Genomic DNA, 12,472 nt, shown 5'->3' with positions numbered 1-12,472 from the left:
GCGAGATCTCTCGCGAGATCTCTCATCCTTTAAAATGTATGCAGACAATCTAAACTGTAATCTTTATCCTCATAAGATTACTTAAGTTGGTTAAAAATTGACGGTGGCATGCGCTTTTCAGCCAATCACGTTACACGAAACAAATTATAATGGTCTGGAGAACTGAAAAGTGATCCCTACCTCGACAATCAGCTGAACAGACCAGGTAGGCTCTCATATGTAGCCTAAGCGAGGTTTTAAAGAAGATAATCCAACTTTAGTTTTGCATGTAGCAGATGGGAGCGACATTTTTTTCCACGCCATCCCTACATAGAGAGAATTAGTGTACTCTCTGATTATATAAGTAAATTATACAATTTTTTTTGCAAACAAGGAAATTACTCATAATATCACTGGCTTTACTTTCTCCTGCTATATAGTACTACAAACGCACTCTCCCTACGGGAGAGGTGGGGTTAGCGGGGGGCGTTGAGTATTTTCAGTCCTTTTACCTTAATTATACACATTTTCTCACATTTTTACATTTTAACATACACTTTTTTTTTCTTTTTTTTTTACCTTAATTATACACATTTTCTCACATTACGATATGTGAAAACGATGCTTTAGACCTAGCTAGAGGGGTTGGTGGGGTGCGAACGGACCCCCCTTGTGCTTTTTTTTTTTTTTTTTTAATATGAAATCCTTCGTCACACTTTCCATTGTGTAACAGAAGATAAGGCCATTCATGATTACACACTTTAATCACATTCATGCAAGCAGAAGTATACCATATCACAGTGTTTTAAACCGATATAACATTTAGAAAGAAGAACCACCTTTAGAGGCCATTTTCCCCGGCAGGGCAGGTGTTTGCTTTTAGAAGCAACCATTGCTGGCCCCTCCATGAGCCTAACAATGCCATCCCCCTAAACTAATGCTCATGGGCCCCCCGTTTTAACCCGATATGGTGACTGCAAATAATCACTCCACTGGACAAATTTATAAAAAGCCATTACGCCTACGTTAATTCACCCAGGGCGATGATTACTTGTAGTAGCAGATCAATTAGCACAATGTGGCATTGATCAGGTGACACTAGATTTGCATTGCACAGTGATCGTCATCAGTCTCAACCTTTTCATGTCAGGCTCATCTCTATTTATTTGATCCTGTCCAGTTTTCTGGTAGATATGACTCTTAATAAGGTCTATGAAGCATTCCGCTCAAGTATAACCTGGATATGTGTGAAATTGTAGCTTGAATATTGTGTTTTCTCCCTTGCGCCGGGGTGGGGAAAGCGACAGCTCTCCCTAATACTGTATACATGAAGTAGGTCATGATCACAGTAATTTAGCTGCTCGCAAATCCGGACAGTTTAAATCAGAGTAGATGTCGACCATTGAATCAGTGTAATGAAAATTATAATGAAAGACAAAAGCGCTTTATGAATTCAGTGTTGTGAGATTTCCGGTACTGCACCTTTTAGACTGTTAACCCACAGTGTTTTCAGATGTTAAAGTAAAACATCTGCAATAATCGTAGTGTAATTTTCGTTGATTTCTAACTGTAAAGATTAATGCCACTCAGCACTGACAATTCAACAACAACAACAACAACAACAACAACAACAACAACAACCAAGGGTGGAAATTTGTGATAGAACATTATTTCTCTAAAGCATCCAGGAAAACCGGGATGCTCCAGAAACCAGGGAGCATCGCAGTGGTGATGGCGAGGCACCTGTGCTGGAAACCAACCAGCAGGCCGAGGAATCCATCTCCTACCAGGGTCGAGCAAAAGGGTGGAGGATCAGAATAATCGGGATGAAAGCCTTTTGGGAACTAAATTTAATATGTTACCTTAATAACATTTTGTTATTTTGAAACTAGCTGTGATTTCATTTACAATTATGTTCAATATCAAGGAAAAATTACCAGAGGGTTGGGGTACTGCAGGACCCCTGGGCCCATTGTATTGCTGGAACAATACTGTTCAGTCTTCTGGATTCGCATCCCCCTTGGGAAATCCTGACGATACACCTGCAGACTATTATTATTGTTGATATTATTATTATTAATTATATTATTTTGTAATAACAGTGATATTATTATGCTATTACCGTTATTGTTAACACCATTTTGAACAGAAAAAATGTCCACCGAAGATGAAATACTTCATGTCCTGCTTCTTCCTCAGGTGACATATGGACGGCATTGTGTTAATATTATCATTAATATTATTATTATTATGCCATTATCATTATTGTTATTATTAATGTTGTTATTGGAAGCGGCCTTGGAAAATGCCACAATAAGCTATATATACACACCTTAACAAGGTGTTTGTTCAAGGTGGAAAACCCTTTGGGGAGGGGGACAAATGAAATTGCTACAACCTCTGTCGTGTGACCCTTAGTCCCCCTGGCAAGTTTTGTTGAGATAAGTTAAGTTATGACCGACTACATCGTGGTCAGAGAGAGAGACAGAGAGACAGAGAGACAGAGAGACAGAGAGACAGAGAGACAGAGAGACAGAGAGAGAGACAGAGAGAGAGAGAGAGAGAGAGAGAGAGAGAGAGAGAGAGAGAGAGAGAGAGAGAGAGAGAGAGAGAGAGACACACAGAATGGCATATTTTAATATGATGATATTTTTTTCATACAAGAATGTCAAGTAAAGAGTAACATTAATTTCAAATGATTAAATCTCATAATTGTCAGATTTTTATTTATTTATTGACAATTGTTTTATGTTTTGAGTATTTTTTCTATAACTTTTCTTCTTCAATTTGAATTTCCCTCATAATGGAAATCTGTCCAGGTGATGCACGTAGGGTTGTTTATCCGACCATATGTGCAATATTACATTATGAATCCATAGTCATACTTTACACAATTTAGCTTGTTTTTATTTTATTTTATCCCTACAACAGCACATTTGAATGTGGTTCTTTCTAAACCATAGCCATTAAATTTCAATGTAATAAATTCTTGTCCTATCCAAAATGAATGGAAAGTTCCCCACAAGAAAGGCAGGCTCATTAAAGGAAGTGTGACACACAATTTACTTTTTGGTTCACGAGTTATCAAACAGAGTGACCACTATATTCGTCATGGGTGTGTGTGTGTGTCTGTCTGTCTGTCTGTCTGTCCGCAGCATAACTACCCGATGATATCATCCGATATTGATGAAACTTGGGTGGGAGGTTGATATCATGATCTAGTTGTGTCCTGCCTAGACTTGGTGTATTGCGCCCATTGTGGGCGGAGCCACGCCCGAAAAAGATGTCTTTTTAGGGGGTAATCGAGTTCAAGCTACATCTTCTCAGAGGGAGTTGGTGGAATCTGACAGGGGTTTCGGTATTTGGTTCGGCCAATGTCATGTGTCTAGTCCCACGGAGCTCAATTTTTCATTTTCGCCCCAAGGTCAAGGTCACAAGGTCACAAAATTTAGAAAAGTAGATTTTTGATGGTTTTATTACATTGTTCGCTTCCTGATAGGGTGAAATGTCGTACATGATCTTATATTATCACATACATCATGAAATACAAGTTTTCCAACAAATTTCAGAATCTTCGACCTTTGAAGGTCACAAAGGTCAAATTTTCAAAGTTGTCGGAATCGAACCGAATTTTCGGTATTGTGTAGCTAACTAACCTCAAAACTGATTATACATTATTTTCTATCTCATTTCAAGGTCAGTAACCTGCGTTTTGACATTTCCAGGCCAGCACCACACACAATTACGTACAGCTGGCTCTTAAAGGCCTGCGCACGCAGCGCATTGGGGCCCTTTCTAAATAGGCATGTACACCGCATGTCGGGGGCCGACACCTGCCACGTGGGCCCCCGACCCCCCAGTCCGGGCCTGTTTCGGTTATAGTCCGTCCTTTGTCATTGAATACCGCTCGCTCGTGAACCATCGTCGTCTCCTGACTTGTCAAACATTATTATTGAAAATATAACTTTATCAAAGCAATTTTTTGTTATATAAACTTTTATTGTTATAGAAAATAATTTTGTTTAGGAATTGCTCTTTGTTATTGACAATTATGAAAGATGGTATCCTTCGAAATTGCTTTGGTACAGAAATATTTTCGATATTATTGTTCACTTTGACAAATTAAATTTGCATCATCTGCACTTTCAAATACTCATTGCAAAACTTTGTCCAATTTTGTCGCAATTAATGATTTCTAACTTTTCTAACCATCACCCAAAGGCCTGAAAGCTACCGAGTTGCTGTTCTAACCCTGCAGCCATTCCACAAATATCAATATTATTATATCCAAAAGCATTAAACCTTTTAGAAGAGCTATGCTATGCTGTCCCTGTAAACGGTGTCCTAACTGTTGTTTTTACTCCAAAACCTTAACCTGCCGGCATTGATCAGCACTCTAAATATATTCTTATTCACTGCCCTACTTAGATATATTCCTTCTTTTTGCAACTTGAATAAATTACATGTTAACAGTCTTGAATCACTTGCATTCGATATTTATAAACTTTCCCTTCACTGTGAACATCGATCAAACCGAAAATTCAGCCGAGAATGGCTGAACAGCAATCAGCCATTTCTTCCTGTCTTGTAACTTCTGATGACACTCCTTAATTTGTTCAACAGGCCTAAAATAACACCGTATAATTACCATGCTATTTTATATTCTCCAATTATTTTACACAGCGTACTTACATATAAAGTCATTATTTTCCAATGATACCATATTATCTCTCACCAAAATAGTGATCCACATTTACACCTCTCCAAAAACCAATTTGCTCAATCTATCTTTCCTGTAAATTGTTTCCCCATTATTTCAACATTTTGATGAACAATTCCTGAAAGCCATGTAACATTCATTTTCTCTCCTTGCTAATGTATCACCAGCTTGAGATGTACAAGGTTATATAATACGAGTTCCCCAACAAGGAACGTAGACCCAGGAGGACACTGTTTGACCCATCAAAGCCTGCACTATTATTACCAACTTATGGATGTTTGCCGATGCTATATTCTTTTCAAATGCTGAGCATCGAGCAAAGAAGCAGCGCATACCAGTTTTGGAGTCTTTGGTATAACTTGGCTGAGGTTTGAACCACCGACCTTCCAGAGTCAGAGCGCAACTATTGGGGATGCCGCTTCGTGGTCTTTGTACCCCCCCCCCCCCACCCAATTTTCCCTTTTGCCTCTGTCTCCTCTGTCTCCTCTGTCTCCTCTGTCTCCTCTGTCTCCTCTGTCTCCTCTGTCTCCTCTGTCTCCTCTGTCTCCTACTCTCTCTCTCTCTCTGTCCTCTCTCTCTCATCTTCTCTTTCTCTTCCTCTCTCTCTCTCTCTCTCTTCCTCTCTCTTTCTCTTTCTCTTTCTCTTTCTCTTTCTCTCTCTCTCTCTCTCTCTCTCTCTCTCTCTCTCTCTCTCGCCCCCTGCAGGCCGTTTGTGTTGGGCGTGGCGTCATGGCGGCTGTGAGCAACTGCTCTGTGTTTTGGTGAGTCCGTTGTGAGTTTTTCCCCCTCTCCTGCCCTCCCCTGCCCCCCCCTCCCTCCCCTTTTCCATCCTGTGTGCTTCGGCATTGTGTTGTCATCCGTTCTGCACCCTTGTCTTCGAGAGAGAGAGGATTGAGAGCGGGCCCATTTTGGGTGCGGCCTACTGGCTTTGACGGCGCTTTGTAAGCCATTTTTGTGCTTATAATGCATGTTTATTATTTACTTTAGTTCGATTATTTAGGTTTGATACCTTCTTGTCCGGTTCGGACAAGGGGGAGGGGGGGGAATTTAGCTGGTATGGCGAATATAAGCTCTCGTTACGAGGCGTTCAAAAATTTAACGCGTAAGCATGCATTCGCATGTGTTCCGCCTGAAGGAGCTCCTCCTGAGGACATATCCTTGCCGTGGGATCCATCATAGGAGATGGTAATGTTCGAGCGGCATCACGAATGAACCAGAAATTTGTTGTCTTCGTGTCAGAAGAAAAGCTCGTTCATGACGTCGTTAGTACCGGTCTAACCATAAAAGGGGGTCATTATATTACGGTATCCCCTATGGATACGCCGGCGACCAAGATAACAATATCCAACGTACCACCGTTCATGCCAGGCGAGAAACTCCTATCCGTTCTGTCTCGTTATGGTAAAATTGTCTCCCGAATCTCAATGATTCCGCTCGGGTGTCGCAGCGATCGTGTCAAACACGTAATGAGCTTTAGGAGGCAAGTGTACATGATTCTCCCGGATCGCGGAGCCGATACAGGTTTAAACATATCCTTTAAAGTATCGTTGGATGATCGGGAATACCACATGTATGCTTCCTCAGCCTCCTTAACATGCTTTAATTGTTGAGAATTCGGACACGTTAAAAGGTTCTGTCCGAAGGCCTCTTGTCCGAAGTGTGGTGAACCGGGACATAAGGAAAGGGATTGTAAAAAGGCCAATCTCTCCACCGCGCCTTCTGACACCCCGACCGTGCTCGCTGACACCCGGACTGTATCTCCTGTTACCCCTACCGTACCTTCCGTCACCTGGACCGTATCTCCTGTCACCCCTACCGTAACTTCCGTCACCCGGACCGTACCCTCTGACACCCTGACCGCACCTTCTGGCACCCCGACCGTACCCTTTGACCCCCAGACCGTACCTTCTGACCCCCTGATCGTACCTTCTGACACCCCGACCATACCTTCTGACACCCCAACTGTACCTTCTGACACCCCGACTGAGTTGTCTGACACACCGGTGCTCTCCGATTCCAATGTGATGACACCCACCGATGTGACTGACACAACTAGCATTGCCCCCTTTCCCGAACCCATGAACGAAGAATCCATAGTGTGTTCTAAAAAGCGAAGAGCACCAGTGCTAAGCAATTTCGCTGGTGCTGCAAAGAAGGCGGTCATGGGCGGCACCATTCCCGGTGCACATGTGTCCGAGTGTCCCTCTGACATTCCCTCACTAAATGAGTACATGAATACCGTTGTCAATGACACCAGCGAGTCTCATTATGTAAATGAGCCGAAAAATACAATTTGTACCTCTCACCTGGAAGTTTCCGAGTGCGAAACCTCCAGTGAAAGTATTACCATTTCCGAGCTGGGAAATGTTTTTCCGCTTGTCCCCCCTTTAAATACCGAGCAGACTATGGATTCAATAAACGTTCCCACTGTACAAACGGGGCCGGTAAATCTGAGTTTGCTGGGATCTCAAACCCAAGCTCCAACCCCAGATACAAATATCCACCAAAGTGTTAACGAGTGCTCACAGGAACACCTTGGGAAACTTGTGAAGGTGCCTCCGGACAAGACCGCGGGGGCAGCGGGTAATACCCCAGAACCTGACGACATGTTATCTGACGTGTCTGAGTCCGAGGATGACATTGAGGCAACCGAGCTGTCACAAGCGATGACAGGTCACTCACAGGTACCCCCTCAACTCATTTTTACCTTCCTTAACGAAACGTATCGTCACCGCAACATTGTAATTAAAGACTATTTCCCTGACTTGGCAGCATTCATTTGCACTGCAAAGTCAATAATCAAAGCGCATGAGGATTTTGACCTGACGAAATCTCAATTCCACAGGTTAAGAAAGTTTGTTACCCGAGCAGGTACGGAGTGTTCCCAAGCACAGGGCGATTTCATTAACACGGAATAAAAAACATTTCCTTTGCGACCTTAAATATGAATGGTGGGGGTGCAAGTCACCTCCGTCAGGCCCAAGTTAAAAACTTGTTTGATCGTAAAAAGGCAAATGTTCTTTTACTGCAAGAGACCCACATCACACCTAACGTGGAACATGACTGGTGCCAAACTTTTAAAGGACAATGCTATTTTAGCAATCTGTCAGCCTCATCTGCTGGGGTTGGGTTTTTTCTAAAGCCAGGTCTAGCTTTTGAGTCTTGCTATTTTCAGGAAGTCATAAAAGGCCGGCTTATTTCCCTTCAGCTTGTACATCAAAACTTCCGCTGCACCATTTTCAATGTGTACGCACCTAGTGAGAGCAGGGACCGAAAGGCCTTCTTCACCTCCATGGTAAACCACCTGAAATCAGTTGATCTCGACCAATGTGTGTGCATTGGTGGTGACTTTAATTGCACCTTTGACCCTTCGAAGGACAGAAATTCTGCAGAACCCCAACCAGAGTCCATGCGGACCTATCCCATTTCTTTAAGACGGCCGGTCTACTGGATGTTTGGCGATTGCATCACCCCAACGTAGCCCAGTATACCTAGTGTCGATGTGCCAAAGGTAGGGTGTCTTCGGCAAGACTCGACCGCTGGTACATTAATGTACCCTTTAGGAACGTCGTGGTTTCTTCAGGTTGTTTTCCGTCATTGTTTTCAGACCACCATATGGTAACCTTAGATCTTTCTTTTCCTCGACCCACATGCAGAAATAGTTACTGGAAGTTTAACGTTAAACTTTTAGAAGATAGTTTATTTACAGACTCCTTTCATGATTTCTGGGCTGAAATGAGCACTAAAAAGTCTTCTTTCTCCTCAATTAGTCTTTGGTGGGACAACCTAAAGGCCCAAATTCGAGTATTTTGTCAACAATTTAATTCACACTGTACCAATGTAAAACATATCACGATGGCTTGCTTGGAAGCAGATATCTTAAGGTTAGAGGGCAAGTTGGCCAATGAGAGCAACGCAGTGAACTATCGGTTGCTACTCGAGAAGAAGGCCCAATTAAGGGATTTGATCCATGAAAAAGCAGCGGGCACACTGGTCAGGCTAACAATACAGAATATAAAGGTTTCAGATACCCCAACTAAGTCTTTCTTTCACCTAGAAACTGTAGAGAAACCAGCACGACTTATATCTTCGGTTTTGGACCCAGGGGGGAACATCCTAACAAATCCAAGTGATATAAGATTAAATGTAATCGATTTCTTTTCTGATCTTTTCAAGGCCAAAACAGTTTCTCATGAAATGATGAATGTTTTGACCTCTCATCTTCCTTCTGTGGCTGAGGCCCAACGTCTGGAACTGGATGCTCCAATTACCCTTCCAGAGCTAACCGGTGCACTTGCTGAGATGGAGTCGGAAAAGGCCCCTGGCATCGATGGCCTACCCACCGAATTTCTTTCGGCATTCTGGGACATTTTGGGCCCAGAGCTGCTCAATGTTCTGGATGCGTCTCTTTTATCCAGAGAATTACCGCTCAGTTTTAGAAGAGCAGTACTCTGCCTGCTACCCAAGACTGGCGATCTCCGACACCTGTCAAACTGGCGTCCGATCTCTTTGTTGTGCACGGATTACAAACTGTTTTCCAAGGTCCTTGCGAACTGGTTGAAGACAGTTATTGGGGACCTGGTGTCACCTGATCAAAGTTGCGGCATCCCTGGCAGATCCATCTACGACAACATATTCCTAATCAGAGATTTGTTAACTGGTAAATGTGTCAAAGAGGCTTTTGGATTGGTGTTTCTTGACCTTGCAAAGGCCTTTGATAGCATTGATCATGAGTTTTTGTGTCATGTGTTACAAGCTTGCGGGCTCGGTGCTAATTTTAGAGCCTACGTAGCTTTGTTATATGCAAACATCTCCAGCTTGATCAAAGTTAACAGCGAATTTTGCCCACCCATAAAGGTTCAGAGAGGGGTAAGGCAAGGTTGTCCACTTTCAGGTCTATTATTTGCCCTCGCCTTGGAGCCTCTCTTAATCGCCCTCAGAAAGGATATCCCTGGACTTGTCCTTCTCCAGGACACCCACCTTTGACCCTGTCTGCTTATGCCGACGACCTATGTGTCATCATAAAAAGAAAATGCGACAGTGACGCCATGGCAAAGTGTTTGTCAGACTTCAACCTTGCCTCATCATTAAGGTGTAATTGGGGGAAAAGCAAGGCTCTGTGGTTCCCCTTTCCAAAAAATGACTTACCTGTGCCACTGTTATTACCACCACCACCCCCTTCCTGCAGAGCTAGTGTGGGCAAACGATGGCATCAAGTATTTGGGCGTCTTCCTCGGTCCTCCTCAGTATGCCCAGAACAATTAGGACAGGATCATTCACCAGGTAGATGGGCGTTTGAGCCGATGGAAAAGAGCTCTACCCCACCTTTCCTATAAGGGGGGCGTGCTAGTTGTCAACAACCTCGTCACTACCCTGTTGTGGCACCGGTTCATCTGCCTGCAACCACCGGAGGTTTTGCTCCAAGCTATCCAGAGGAAACTGGTGGATTTTTGGGGGGGAGGCTACCACTGGCTTCGACCCAGCGCCATATGTTGTCCCTCGGCCGAGGGTGGTCATGGCCTAGTCGACGTGAAATTCCGCCTGTTGGCCTTCCGGCTCCACTCCATCCAACGCTTGCTTTATGCAGAACACCTACCAGGAAAGCCCTTGGCCTGCTCCATTCTTCAACGAGCTGGGAGGCTCGGATACGGACAGGAACTTTTCCTGACCAACCTTCAACACGTCGATACATCTCTGCTTCCAGTCTTTTATCAGAGCCTCTTGAATGCCTGGCAGGGCGTTTCGATAAGTCGCCAAACAGACTCGTATGGCACTAACATGTATGCACACGAGCCTTTATTTTTCAACCCACTTTTCCCCGATATCCCGAGGAGTCGTGACTTCTGCCAGCATTTTATAGTGGCCAACATCCTGAAAGTGTGTCATCTCTGGCATGACTGGACAGGGATGGAAGCCTGCGAACGAGCTGGTGGACCTAACAGGTGTTCGGTCCAGGAGGCAAATCAGGAACATACTAAGAGCGGTGATCCGAAGAGGCCACCAGCTAGGCCTACATTGGACCCAGGACGCAGAGGTTGAGCCCACAGTTCCAAAATTAGTTGTGGCTTTTGCCCCAAACGATCTGCCCCCCATGAGCGCAGCCCCCCCCCCCCCCTTCCATGCTATGAGCAGCAAGAGTATTTATAGGTCTTGTGTGAAACTTCTTCTTGGGGACCCACCTCTAGCTGCGGTTACCCGGTGGAAAGGACTCTTGCCTCCCGGTCCCCCCTCTGAGCCTTTATGGGATACAATGTATGCTGGACTTATTTCTAAAAGAACAGGTGACCTTCAGTGGCGTTTGGTCCACTGGATTGTTCCTTCCAATGCTGTCATTCTTTTTTTTTTCCCCCATTTCCGGCTGTTGCCCCTTTTGTCCGGTGAGGGAAGATTTGTTTCATGCTTTCATTAATTGTGAAAGACTTTCTCCTTTGTTTTATTGGTTAAATTTTATTTCCCATAGATTGCGGGTTACCTTTTCTTTGAAGGCTTACATCTTTGGCTTTCCTCCCAAAAAGGTAACCACATCTATTGTATTCGGGTTCCTAACCGCTACCGCTAAACTGGCCGTATACCTGTCGTGGAAGGCGAAGCTGGGTGGCAAACCCATGCAGGAATGCAGTATTATGGTGTTTTTTAGTTCGTTGGTGTCAGCAAGGCTCAAGCTTGAATTTGGCTGTGCCCAAACTGCAAATGACCTTGCAAAATTTGTTGCGACCTGGTGTGTTGGAGGGATTTGTGAGGTCCAAGATAACAAATTGTTAATTTTTTTGTAATACAGGGCGGTTGTTCTTATACACTGTTCCATGCTCCTCCTTGCCGGCCCTCCCCCCCCCCCCCCTTTCTTGACCTACCCTTTCTTTCTTCCGTCTTCCCTCATGGTTACAAATGCGATTGTAAATTTGTACATATAAAAATTATGCCTAGTTTAGAAATTATGCCTCGATTTTCTCCTCGCTTTTTTGGTATTTTCGCCTTTTCTGCTGTTTGGTTTGCAGTGCACCGATTGTTTTTCCTTTCGGGATTTCTATGATTTTACAGATTTTCCTGGAAGATTTGCTTTTGGTGGTACTCTTGTTTTATACTTTTATAATAATAGGAGTTTAAAAGTCAAAGTCTCTCTGACTTTGTGAAGGCGGAGGTACACCATCTTTGATGTGGAGGGATCTATGGGTCACTGCTGGGAGTGAGATCAATCGGCTGTCTACGTTCCGCGGGCTTTTTCGAGAGAACTGTCCGGGTCTATACAACAACTCGGAGAGAATGCTCTAACCATTACGCCACCGAGGCTGATTATTTCCCTTTTAAAAATGTTTGCCTTTCCTCATTTTGGTTTACAGTTGTTCTGGTTGCACTAATTTCCCCAAAGAAGTATATAAATCCCTTAAGCCTTTGATTCTTCCATTCATTCTCTGCCCATGGTGAAATGTGTTAGCAGTAAACAGAGCAGACAACATTTAAGACACGTGCAAATGGGAGCCTTTCCTTCTAGTCCTTTGTGTCTTTGTCACTTCTTCTTTTGTGTGGCTTCTATGAGCATTTAACAATGATCTGTGCTGTTCTCCACCAGTCCTTACCCTGGGTGGTCATAGCTGATGGAGAGAACTCCTCCACCAGGTCTGATGCTCTGTATTCTGGATTTATCCAGAGTCAAATCTGAGTGAGTCTGGAAGACCCCAGGTGTACATGCAAATGTTAAAGCAACCAATCCATGTTATGAAGCAGTTGAGACAGCACCATTTCTTCCACGGCATCTTGCCAGCAGCTGGATATTGA

At 43.9% G+C, this 12,472-nt stretch overlaps 1 protein-coding gene across 1 annotated transcript in view; it reads right to left on the bottom strand.

Moving 5' to 3' along the window:
- The window catches only part of LOC137427991 (UPF0606 protein KIAA1549-like), a 75,196-nt gene that overhangs the window by 59,068 nt on the left and 3,656 nt on the right, over window positions 1-12,472 (bottom strand). The gene's annotated exons all lie outside the window — the stretch shown is intronic.

The sequence above is a fragment of the Myxine glutinosa genome, chromosome 1 (genome assembly GCF_964187855.1).
Source record: "Myxine glutinosa chromosome 1, kmMyxGlut1.1, whole genome shotgun sequence".
NCBI classification, from domain to species: Eukaryota; Metazoa; Chordata; class Myxini; order Myxiniformes; family Myxinidae; genus Myxine; species Myxine glutinosa.
The sequence above is the reverse complement of the archived record's forward strand: the minus strand, read 5'-3'. Positions and strand labels throughout refer to the sequence as shown.